The 12,114-nt window shown below is 39.2% G+C and overlaps 1 protein-coding gene across 2 annotated transcripts in view; it reads right to left on the bottom strand.

Moving 5' to 3' along the window:
* snx29 (sorting nexin 29) overlaps window positions 1-12,114 on the bottom strand; it is a 508,092-nt gene that overhangs the window by 152,569 nt on the left and 343,409 nt on the right. The window lies entirely within an intron of this gene.

Raw genomic sequence — 12,114 nt, 5'->3', positions numbered from 1 at the left:
GAACACTTAAAATTAATAAATGGAGCTATATTGCACAAAATATTTGTTACAGACATACCAAAATGGCAAAAACAAAAGCGTCCAAGCCTTGACCCAACTATATAAGGCCAAATACAGCGGATACTGGAAATCTGAAACAGAGAACACTGGAGAAACTCAGCAGGTCTATCATCATCTGCGGAGAGGGAGAAAGAATTAACATTTTAAATCCAGTATGGCTCTTTTTCTGGACCCATCTATGTTATTTAGTAGCACCTGGATTGCAGTGGTCAAGGGAGCAGCTCACTATCAACTACTCAAGGGCAACTAAGGACACGCAATAAATGATGGTCCAGCAGTGAAGCCCTCGTCCATCAAATGACTAAAAGAAGAGCATAAAAATAGGTGCCTGGTGCACTCAGTAACTCATCGCCATAAAAGTCTCTGAACTAAACTAATGAAACTATCCGAACTATACTATCAGTAGGTCCCACACAGATTACATTCCTTCCCTAGAGGAAGACACTTCATTTATCCTGCAGGGAATGCCCTGCTTAATGTGAAGTTTTACAAGTTTACAAGCAATAAACTACACACCATTGATCCTGCTAGAGTCATAATATCATCAGGACCTTGGCTTGTGGGTTAATCTAGATACAAATGTAATATTGTGTAGAGTATAATAGTCAACCAACTTAGCCAGGTATAGAATATAGCTTCCACAGCAAGTGTGGTTAGCGTAGAAGGTGACAGTTATGAAGGAAGGTTAAAAATGAAAGCAATAAATAGATGTGACCAACAGGGCATTTGGCCCATAATGTGAAAATAACTTAATATCTGTGTAGATGAAAATTTTGATGTGTGGCAGAGACAAACAGCTTTAGATTTGATTGTTAGGACTCTATGCCAAGCAAGACAAAATAGTGGTCATTTAAGAGAACTTAAGAAGGGAGGATTCATAAAATGGGCAAGGGAATCTCAATGTGCAATTCATACGCATTCAATATAATACCAATTGTATTTCACCTGCTCATTAACATGATTGCTGTGCGGAGTTGTATTGTTATATGCTAGCATTGCTTAAAGCTTGCATGCACTGTTTTGAGGAAACACTCCTGGTTGGCTGTAGTTCTTGACATCCTTCAGTCCATCTCGTCCGTGGCCAAAATTATTTTCATTGAAACAAGATATGTTCTTTTGAGATGAATGATTTTGCAGAACCTTTCAAGCATTTAGTTTGAAACAAGAACAACTTTTAATCTGATATTTAGAATTCTAAATTAAAGCAAACAGATGCACATGAACAACAAGTTCTGAACAACAATAAACAGAAATACACATCAGAATGCACAGATTCCAGCAGTAAAATGAGGAATTCCTGCCAGCAAGATAAATTGTTCCTATGGCATGCTGCATCATATGAAACAGCTGAAATTTGTTTAACAACTTTATCTATTAAGTATTCCTTAATTAAACACATGGACTAATGCACATCAAACATATTCAAATATGCCTAAAAATGCTCAAATGCAAGTCTATCTAAATATGCTGCTGTTACACTTAAATCTGCTAAATTGTAGCCCAGTTACACAAGGTTTGGCATTTCATTAAACTCATTGAGAGGTGGTCACAGTTATTTCAAATTAGATGAACAGCCTGAAGAGGGTTTCAGGACAGAGTCACATTAATTGACATTTCCCTAATCCAATACATTTGTTGACCAAGCTAACAGTTTTTTTTTAAACAAAGATGAACATCTGACAATTCATGAGGTTAAAGCGAGATTTGATTCTTTTCTTTCTGTCATGCAATTATTCACTCAATTAATATTAAGCCAATAGTTTTCTCCTTGCAAAATTATTAACATTACTGGTAAAATTCTGACAGAGGAATATTAAGTTTACCACAAAATGTAAGAATTTAACCGGAAATAATATAAGTACTTTTACAAAGACAAATCTATCACACAGAATGTTTCTATGCTTCATTATCTGAAACAGGTGTTCACATAAGTTTCAGTCGATGTAATAAAAGTCACTGCCCTCTAAAGTTAGAAAATTTAAAATAGAATTAGATGCTCCTTGTACTTATAATAGTAATTCCTCTAAAACTACAATGGTAAAAGTGGATAATTGCTTCACAACATACCACCTGATTATAAACTGATTCTATCAGAACATTAAACCATAAGAAGCATAATGTTTTGTGTTTCCTTTTTAAGAAAACATATTTTTGAACATAAATATTGATTCCCATAACTCTACTTTTTTTTGCATTTATTTTAGACTTTGCAATGGAATTTGACTGGGATATTTCAAATTTCAATGAGAACTAAATTGTAATTAATGTATGCATTGCTTTTCCAGTGAGTACTTTTCTGTTTTGCGAAAAATCAGAACTATTCACAGTGCAGTTTATCTAGACCTGTGGCTAATATATGCAGTTCCTGGCTTGCGTAAGTCCAATATAAGCCTGCCTGATGTCCTTAACTTGGTTGCTGATGTAATTATTAGCACATTCCTAATGAAGGGCTTTTGCCCAAAACGTCGATTCTCCTGCTCCTCAGATGCTGCCTGACCTGCTGTGTTTTTCCAGCACCACACTCTCCACTCAAATCTCCAGCATCTGCAGTCCTCACTTTTGCCTAATTCTTAGCACAGTCCAGTTTATTTCTAAGCACTGTCAAATAGCAAAATTACATCTAATGTTGGACATCATCTCTGAGGCTTGTAAGCATGGACTGGTTGAGCAGAACTGGTATGCTGCCTGCTGCCAATGATCAACAGGACATATTGACTGAAACTCTAAGATTTTGTGGTTCAATGACAATTATAGTCTATGTTTGCTTTGGGAGAGAGCCAAACTGAAAGGTCTACTGGCTCTGATGTGTTTCTTGAAGTGTTAATCAGATCCCTTGTAAGACAGCTTGTCCCTCTGAGCTATTAATTTCATAGATCTCTACCAGAACAATAAAGTAGCAGCAGAATAATTTGATCATCTGTTAGTGAAGTAAAGCTAGCTAGCACACAGGTGCAGCAGGTAATCAGGAGGACTCATGGACTGGTGTCCCTTATTTCGAGGGGGTTTGGAGAATAAGAGAGGGGGAAGTCTTACTGCAACTACACACAGTGCTGCTGAGACCATGTCTGGAATATTGTGAGCAGTTTGGTCCCATTATTTGAGGGAAGGTATCATTTCATTGGAGGCAGTTCATAGAAGGTTCACTAGGATGATCCCTGCTATGGAAGGATCGCCTTGTGAGCAAAGGCCAAACAGGTTGGGACTCTACTTAATGGAGTTTAGAAGATTATGTGGAGTTCCCAATGTTGGATGGGTTGGACAAAGTGAAAAATCACGCAACACCAGGTTGAACTATAACCTGGCTTTGTGTAATTTTTAAATGAGCATAAAAGAATGAGAGGTGATCTCATTGTATCATACAGGTTTCTTAAAGGACTTAACAGGGTTAATGCTGAGAGGCTGTTTCTCCACATGGGAAAGTCCAGGATCAGAGGTCTCAGAAAAATGGAGTCAATTTAATACTGAAATGAAGAGGAATTTCCTCTCATAGAAGGTTGAGTGTCTTTGGAACTCCTTGCCTCAGAGCTGTGGGGGCAGAGTTCTTGTGTACATTAAAGGCTGAGATAAATTGATTCTCAATCAGTCGAGGAATCAAGGGTTACAGAGAAAGTAGACATGTGGAATATCAGATCAGCCATGAATGATAAAGCACATTTGAGGGCTGAACGGCCTACTCCTGTTCCTATTTCTTACAATCTTCTGGTCTATCCTTATCTTTTAACTAAATGAATCTTATGTGAGTCCATAAAAACTGTTGATGCCTGAATCAAATTAACTAAAATTACTTTCAAAAGATCATGCTGGCTTGTGTTCTCCAAAAGAAATAAACAGCATTTAAGATATACCTTAATACTGTACTAAAGTGTGTTAAAACTAGAATGTTACAGTAAAATGTACAGAACTCTAAATAACTATGCAAAACTAATATACAAAGGTTGGTTACATATCTTAAGTTAGAAAACTAAACCTGCTATATCCTTAAGTAAAATATCTTTTGCCTTGAAGCATTTTCAGACTTGTTTATCAGAGTTTGTATTAGCTTGGGCCATGTAAACAGCTATAAAGCCGTAAACACATGACTTTATTTTTGACCTGTCGGGAGTTAGTATGCTCAGTTAACTGAACAGCTGGTTTGCAATGCAGTGTGTTGCTAACAGTGTCAGTTCAATTCCCACACCAGCTGAGGTTGCCATGAAGCACTCTTCTCAACTTCTCCCCTCGCCTGAGGCACTGTGACTCTCAGGCGAAAATAACCACCACTCGTTTCTCTCTAATGAGAGAACAGCCTTACGGTCCAGCAGGGCAAAGATGACTTTACTTTTTCATTTTTGACCTCGACCATTTAGATATTCTTTCTTACAGAAAACCTTAAATAGACAGGACATAATTTAGCTTCTCCCTTGCTTGAACATGTCATAATTATTGAAAAATAACAATCTTATGGGCCCAATTTTGTGAATGAAAATGCTTTAGCATTTGATACTTTACATAGTTTAGTAGCACTTCATTAATTCACCGTGTGTATTCGATTAAATGTATGCGCAAAGATGTACTTAAATTAATATCTTTTCGTCAATTCTTTACAATCCCTCTTTAGCATTTTCCACAGCCCCAAGCTCTTTTCTCATATGTCCAACTCCATCCTTACTTTCCAATTATTATGAAATCATTTTCTCTCAGAAGAATGCCTTTTTTATCTAAAATGTCTTCTTAAACCGACCATCTTAACTAAACATGTTCTGGACTCTTCTACAGTGCCATGCAGTTTCAATATTAGTCACTCCATATGTTTGCGACAGATGTCGACTCACCATAACTGCACAATTACAATGGAATCCCAATATTATGTTGCATTTATTGGTTTCTCCTTAATCATATTTAAAGCTTAAGGGTATCGATACGTGTGTGTGGAGAAGGCTTATTTCTTTCTGATCCCAATACCTTGGAATGATGATCAGTATATCAAATTAAGTTTAAGTCTCTTTAAAGAAAACATTCAGACAAGGATACAAACATTACCAAGAGAAATTTGGCAAATTACTGATATAATCCATACCTTTCTGATTCTTACTAACACACTAAAACAAACGACATCCATAATGTTCAATACCAATTTATACTTGTGTTTTCCTTTACTCTATCTCCTACCCTCGCTCACTTATTCCTTGTAAAAACTACACATTCCACGAGTTATTATCCTATCTGATTCATAAGCATGTAAAAAGGTTTAATGCCTTCTGCAACATTTGCGATGATTCCTTTTTTCAGTAATTACACATTCCATCTGATTCCAAATCTGAATATATGTTATTCATTCTCCCAGTGTCTGTGTGGGTTTCCTGTCAGTGCTCTGGCTTCCTCCCACAGTCCAAAGATTTACAGGTTAGGTGAACTGACCATGCTAAATTGCCCATAGTGTCCAGGGATGTGCAAACTAGGTGGATTAGCCATGGTAAAGATAGAGTTACTGGGATAAGGTAGGGGGGAGGTGGGTCTGGATGAGATGCTCTTGGGAGGACAGTGTGGACTTCATGGGCTGAAAGGCATGCTTCCACACTGTAGGAGTTCTGTCATTCTTAGATAATTATTCTTCGTGAGCGAATCACGGTTTCTTCTGCCTTTATCACAGATGCTTGATACCTAACTGGTTCAAAACAGAAGCTGGATTCTCTTTTTGCTCAATTAATTCATACCCACCTTTGCACATTCATACTGTAAAATAATGTTTAACTCTTCTGAGGATTATTTAAACCTTTCCAAATAAATTATAATCTCTAATTTCCCATAGTTCAAGATCTTACTCCTCCTTTACCTCAGCATTTTTGTTAATCCCTGTGCTTTTTCGCTAACTCCCAAGTTCCTGAGTGCCCAATTGACATGAGCTACATAAACTCAGCATTTCTTTTAAAGTCCTGATCTTCTTTGCATAACACCAGATAACCACTAATAATACAACGTATTATTATTCATGACACCTTTATTGCAAATCATCACACAAAAGAACATCTCTTACCTATTAGAGGAGCACAGTAAATTCCAAAGTTATTTGCATACCAGGACATTAAAAACAACAAATTAGTCACATTTGCTTGCTTCTTACCTTAAATTGTATTTTACTTGGTAACTCACCAAATCATACTAAAATTGTTTCAATATAAATAATCTCAACTTCACACAATAATGTGGTTGCATAACAATATGTTTAATTTATTTCCCTTCAAATAAAAGGTTTCTTCCTTGATACTCAAACACGTAAACCACCTGAATTGTTTTTATATTTACTTTTTATTTAAAATTAAATATTCTAACCATCACTTTTAAACTGAAATATATTTTTTTCCTTTAAGTGAACAGAACAGCAAAAATAAACTCAATCCTGCCATCTTAAGAGTTGTTAGCAGGTGGTACAGCACACACACTTCTAATTAGACCAATACTGAACCGATGTCACACTGACCATTTGTGTGGTCACCAAAATATCTCTTTAGCTTGATGGCAGCACCCAGTTAGTATGGAAAGCAATTCAAGGGTTTACTGCAAAGTAGCAGTGGATACAGCTAGCTTCACCTATAGTTCAAATTTTGATGCACCTTTTCCTTCCAGAGTTACTGAATTAAGCTGAGAACTTAAATCGAAGTGATGGCCATATTCCTTTTCATAACTTGCACAATATACAGTATGTGATGATTTCATTGGGGTAGCTTTCATCATGCAGGAGAATTCTGATAAATCCCATCTCAGTATTGGCTAAATATAAGGTGAAAGTGAGGACTGCAGATGCTGAAGATCAGAGCTGAAAAATGTGTTATTGGAAAAGCACAGCAGGTCAGGCAGCATCCAAGGAGCAGGAGAATCGACGTTTCGGGCATAAGCCCAACGTTTCCTGAAGAAGGGCTTATGCCCGAAACGTTCATTCTCCTACTCCTGGGATACTGCCTAACCTGCTAAATATAAAGTGAGCAAATGACTAAAGCCCTATTAACATTAAGATTGGTCTTGTACCCTGCGATATTGTAGGAATCGCAATGTATATATTAACCAATGAATACAGGTTTTTGGTAGAACCCATGGACAGAGTTATCAGCTAACAGACTGAGGAGAAGGAACTCATTTGAACACTCCATTTCAATGACAAATTTGAGCACAGGATGAATTTTATTTAGTTGTGCACAGAAATTATTTGAAACTGCTGTAGTCTAAAACATGGGTTGAAAAGTGTGGTGCTGGAAAAGTGCAGCAGGCCAGGCAGCATCCGAGGAGCAGGAGAATCGACGTTTCGGGCATAAGCCTTTCTTCAGGAATGAGGCTGGTGTGCCAAGTGGGCTGAGATAAAAATTGGCTGGGGGGAGGGGGGCACTGGGAATACGATAGGTGGAAGGAGGTGAGGGTGAGGGTGATAGGCCGGAGAGAAGGTGGGGGCGGAGAGGTCAGGAAGAAGATTGCAGGTCAAGAGGGCGGTGCTGAATCCGGGGGTTGGGACTGAGATAAGGTGGGAGGAGGGGAAATGAGGAAGCTGGAGAAATCTATATTCAACCCGTGTGGTTGGAGGGCTTCTAGGCAGAAGATGAGACATCGTATGGCCAGGGCCTGGCAACGGAGGAGGCCAAGGACATGCATGCCCTTGGCGAAGTGGGAGGTGGAGTTAAAGTGTTCAGCCACGGGGCGGTTGGGTTGGTTGGTGCGGGCGTCCCAGAGGTGTTCCCTGAAACTTTCTACATCGGGTGCAACGGATACAGTAAACGATGTGAGCGGAGGTGCAGGTGAATTCAACTCTGGTCTCCAGCATCTGCAGTCCTCACTTTCTCCTAGTAGACTAAAATATCATAAACAACTCGTCTAGATATAGGACATATGTAAGGGCTAAGAGGTTATTGAGTAAAAAGTGAGGTCTGCAGATGCTGGAGATCAGAGCTGAAAATGTATTGCTGGTTAAAGCGCAGCAGGTCAGGCAGCATCCAAGGAACAGGAAATTCGACGGTTCGGGCACAAGCCCTTCATCAGGAATGAGGAAAGTGTGTCCAGCAGGCTAAGATAAAAGGTAGGGAGGAGGGACTTGGGGGAGGGGCGATGGAGATGTGATAGGTGGAAGGAGGTCAAGGTGAGGATGATAGGCTGGAGTGGGGTGGGGGCGGAGAGGTCAGGAAGAAAATTGCAGGTTAGGAGGGTGGTGCTCACGAAGACCACTCCCTTCGTGACTCCCTCGTCAGGTCCACACCCCCCACCAACCCAACCTCCACTCCCGGCACCTTCCCCTGCAACCGCAGGAAATGCAAAACTTGTGCCCACACCTCCTCCCTTAACTCTCTCCAAGGCCCCAAGTGATCCTTCCATATCCACCACAAATTCACCTGTACCTCCACACACATCATCTATTGCATCCGCTGCACCCGATGTGGCCTCCTCTATATTGGGGAGACGGGCCGCCTACTTGCGGAACGCTTCAGGAACACCTCTGGGACGCCCGGACCAACCAACCCAACCACCCCGTGGCTCAACACTTTAACTCTCCCTCCCACTCCACCACCGCCAGAACATAACAACATGACGGTTGGAGGAAGAGCGCCTCATCTTCCGCCTGGGAACCCTCCAACCACAAGGGATGAACTCAGATTTCTCCAGTTTCCTCATTTCCCCTCCCCCCACCTTGTCTCAATCGATTCCCTCGAACTCAGCACCACCCTCCTAACCTGCAATTTTCTTCGTGACCTCTCCGCCCCCACCCCACTCCGGCCTATCACCCTCACCTTGACCTCCTTCCACCTATCACATCTCCATCGCCCCTCCCCCAAGTCCCTCCTCCCTACCTTTTATCTTAGCCTGCCTGGCACCCTCTCCTCATTCCTGATGAAGGGCTTGTGCCCAAAACGTCGAATTTCCTGTTCCCTGGATGCTGCCTGACCTGCTGCGCTTTAACCAGCAACACATTTTCAGCTAAGAGGTTATTGGTCATTCCAGCTAAATTTTAATTATATACAAACTGCAGTGCCAGTGTGATGCCAAGCATGTTGACCATACATCCTATTGATTGGTGAACTGCATCAAACAGCACATTCCAGTGACTATTTGCAGCAGGCAGTGGGATGATTGAGCTGAACCAGCCCATGGTTACAAACCTCAGAAAACCATGTCTAACATTAGATGTAATTCTGCTTTTGGACAACATGCATTAGCTAATCTAGACTGTGCAAAGAATTACAACAGAAACCAATTTAAGATCATCAATCACACTCTCAATACGATGTATTTGCATATGTTAGAATCTGCATATATTAAAACACATTATTTTTTGTAAGCAAAATTCATAAATACAATGCATCCTTTTCACTTGGAAAAAGAGGTAATGCAGACTGCCAATTTCTGCTGCATTGCAATACCCCGACCAATCTAACAACCTACCTGGTCTGAGAACTGAGATCAACAGCTAAGTGTTCCTACTGCATCTTAATGCAAATGATGACCTAACTAATCAAGGTCCTCTGCTAATGATGTCTAACATGTGCTTCTTTCTCAAGTTTATTCTTATGTTCTAGTCCTGACAAGTGCAAGACAAAAAGTTTCAAGTTTGTGTTTCTTGTTAGTAATTGGTTCAGTTCCTGCACCTGAGGTCACCATGAATGTCCTACATTTTCAACCTCACCCCTTGCCTGAGGGGTGGTGAGCCTCAGGTTAAACTCACCATCAGTCATCCCTTTCCTAATGATTAAGCAGCCTTATGGTCCACTGGGACTCTGGAAACTTTATTTTTATAAATGCTGATTAATAACATTCCAATTAAAGTTCATAATCCTTTGGTCATCCAGATTTGGTTAAAAAATTTGTAATTTTATTAAATGAATCTGGATGGAGACCTTTCTATCAAGGTCTGCAGTTTTCCAATATTATACTTCTGCATCATTCAAGTGACATTAAGACATATACAAAAAAGAGACTTGACGTAGACAAAACAACTATAAAACATGATGTGGGTCTGTTCATTATTAAGAAATGTAAAGCCCAAGTGAAGCTAAACCTTAATTATAATACAAGAGTAAAAACATTGTTTTGCCTCAATTTGGTGAAGCAATGACCAATAGAAAGTAGTGAGGGCCTTCACACATTCCTACCCAACAGCTACATCATTTGAAAAAGTTGATTTCAACTGGAACGAACATCAAGCAGTGTAAAACAGGCTGGCAATTATCTCCGGTTTATTCTATCCTATTACTAAGGACAAATTTGAGTTTCATTTTTTTCTGTGCAGAATTTAAATCTCATCCATGTTGATTTTTAAAACAATCCAAACTACTTAGCCATACTTTTCTAAAATATGGCATCTGTTTAAAAATATCACCCTGTACTTGTTAAATAATATTGTCTCCTTCCATTTAATGAATTCAACAAGTGGTCTATGATTCCTAATTGCAGTTTACAGTAATTAGCAAACATAAGTCCAAGCAGATAATTTTAGTGAGATTCATTTGACAGTTTATTGTTTGAATGCTAAAACTAAGTGTGAAGGGCTTACTGGGAGTTCCTTATCTTCATTTTAATGTTCAGTTTTATCTTCTTTCCAATCCTCATATTCAGAAATCACACAACACAGGTTATCGTCCCAACAGGTCTATCTGAAATCACAAGTTTTCCGAGCACTGCTCCTTCATCACCTGACTGAAGGAGCAGGACTCCAAAGTTTGTAATTTCAAATAAATCTGTTGGACTATAATCTGGGGTCATGTGATTTCTGACTTTGTCCATCACAGTCCAACACTGGCACCTCCACATTAACCCTCATAGTGTTTAGTTTTTCTTTAAGTTTCGTTGCAACTACCTATTTGACCAATTCAGTTATTCACTTTTATTTAACAACTTCTGATTTCATGGCAATAATCACATTGCTCCAAATGCTTTCCTTATTTCTTGTCTCTCTAACATTTTTGAATTAGATTATTATCTGGTATTATTCTTAAAATTAAAGCTTTAACTCCAATAGTGTTTTATCTCACTTATACTAGATTTAACCCAACATTATGTGAAATCTAACAATACTCTTTCTCCGTCCCAAACTATAATATGCTCTCCATATTACTATCATGGCTATAACACTGACAACTGGTGGATTTCATTTATTTCTTTGCTTAAATGTTGTCAGACATTTTTTCCTTTCTTTGTCGAATTTCCTTGGAGTTAAATCTAGTTATAGTTATTCAGGTATTTTAGCCCCTCTTTCCAATATGAAGGACAATTTAAATCTGCATGCATTCCACTTTTATATAACTCAAAGAAGTAACATAAAATTTTCAAATCTGTTCTGTAATGCTGAGAGAGATAAACTAAAGATCAAGAGAACTAAACACTAAGAAGCCACACAACACAAATCCAGTGAAGCCATCACAGCATCATCTGTAGATCTTCTATTCTAACACTAATCTTGTAAAGTGCAGACTTTGATGAGTAAAAACTTAACATATTCATAATTTATTACATTGTTACTATTGTGCCTAAAGATTCTGCTAATTCCAAGAAGTTAGGGACTTGTAGTCTAAATTCTAAATCCACGGAAAATTAGATCATTCGTTTCTGTCAAGCACAGATTTAGATTAGATTAGATTACTTACAGTGTGGAAACAGGCCTTTCGGCCCAACAAGTACACACCGACCCGCCGAAGCGCAACCCACCCATACCCCTACATTTACCCCTTACCTAACACTATGGGCAATTTAGCATGGCCAATTCACCTGACCCACACATCTTTGGACTGTGGGAGGAAACCGGAGCACCCGGAGGAAACCCACGCAGACATGGGGAGAACGTGCAAACTCCACACAGTCGCCTGAGTCGGGAATTGAACCCGGGTCTCAGGCGCTGTGAGACAGCAGTGCTAACCACTGTGCCACCGTGAGAAATGCCTACAATCAACATTTTCACTTCTTTTAAATTACAACACTGCTTTGCAAATAAAAGGTCTGTCATTCAGAGTTCAAAGCAAATAGTCTTCCACTCCATTTTGCAGTGGCATTAGGAACAACGGTACTTTAAATTTTAACTAAATATCATGGTTTAAGACAGACGTATTC

The sequence above is a fragment of the Hemiscyllium ocellatum genome, chromosome 20 (assembly GCF_020745735.1).
Source record: "Hemiscyllium ocellatum isolate sHemOce1 chromosome 20, sHemOce1.pat.X.cur, whole genome shotgun sequence".
Taxonomy (NCBI): domain Eukaryota; kingdom Metazoa; phylum Chordata; class Chondrichthyes; order Orectolobiformes; family Hemiscylliidae; genus Hemiscyllium; species Hemiscyllium ocellatum.
This window is presented reverse-complemented; position numbering and strand designations above follow the sequence as displayed.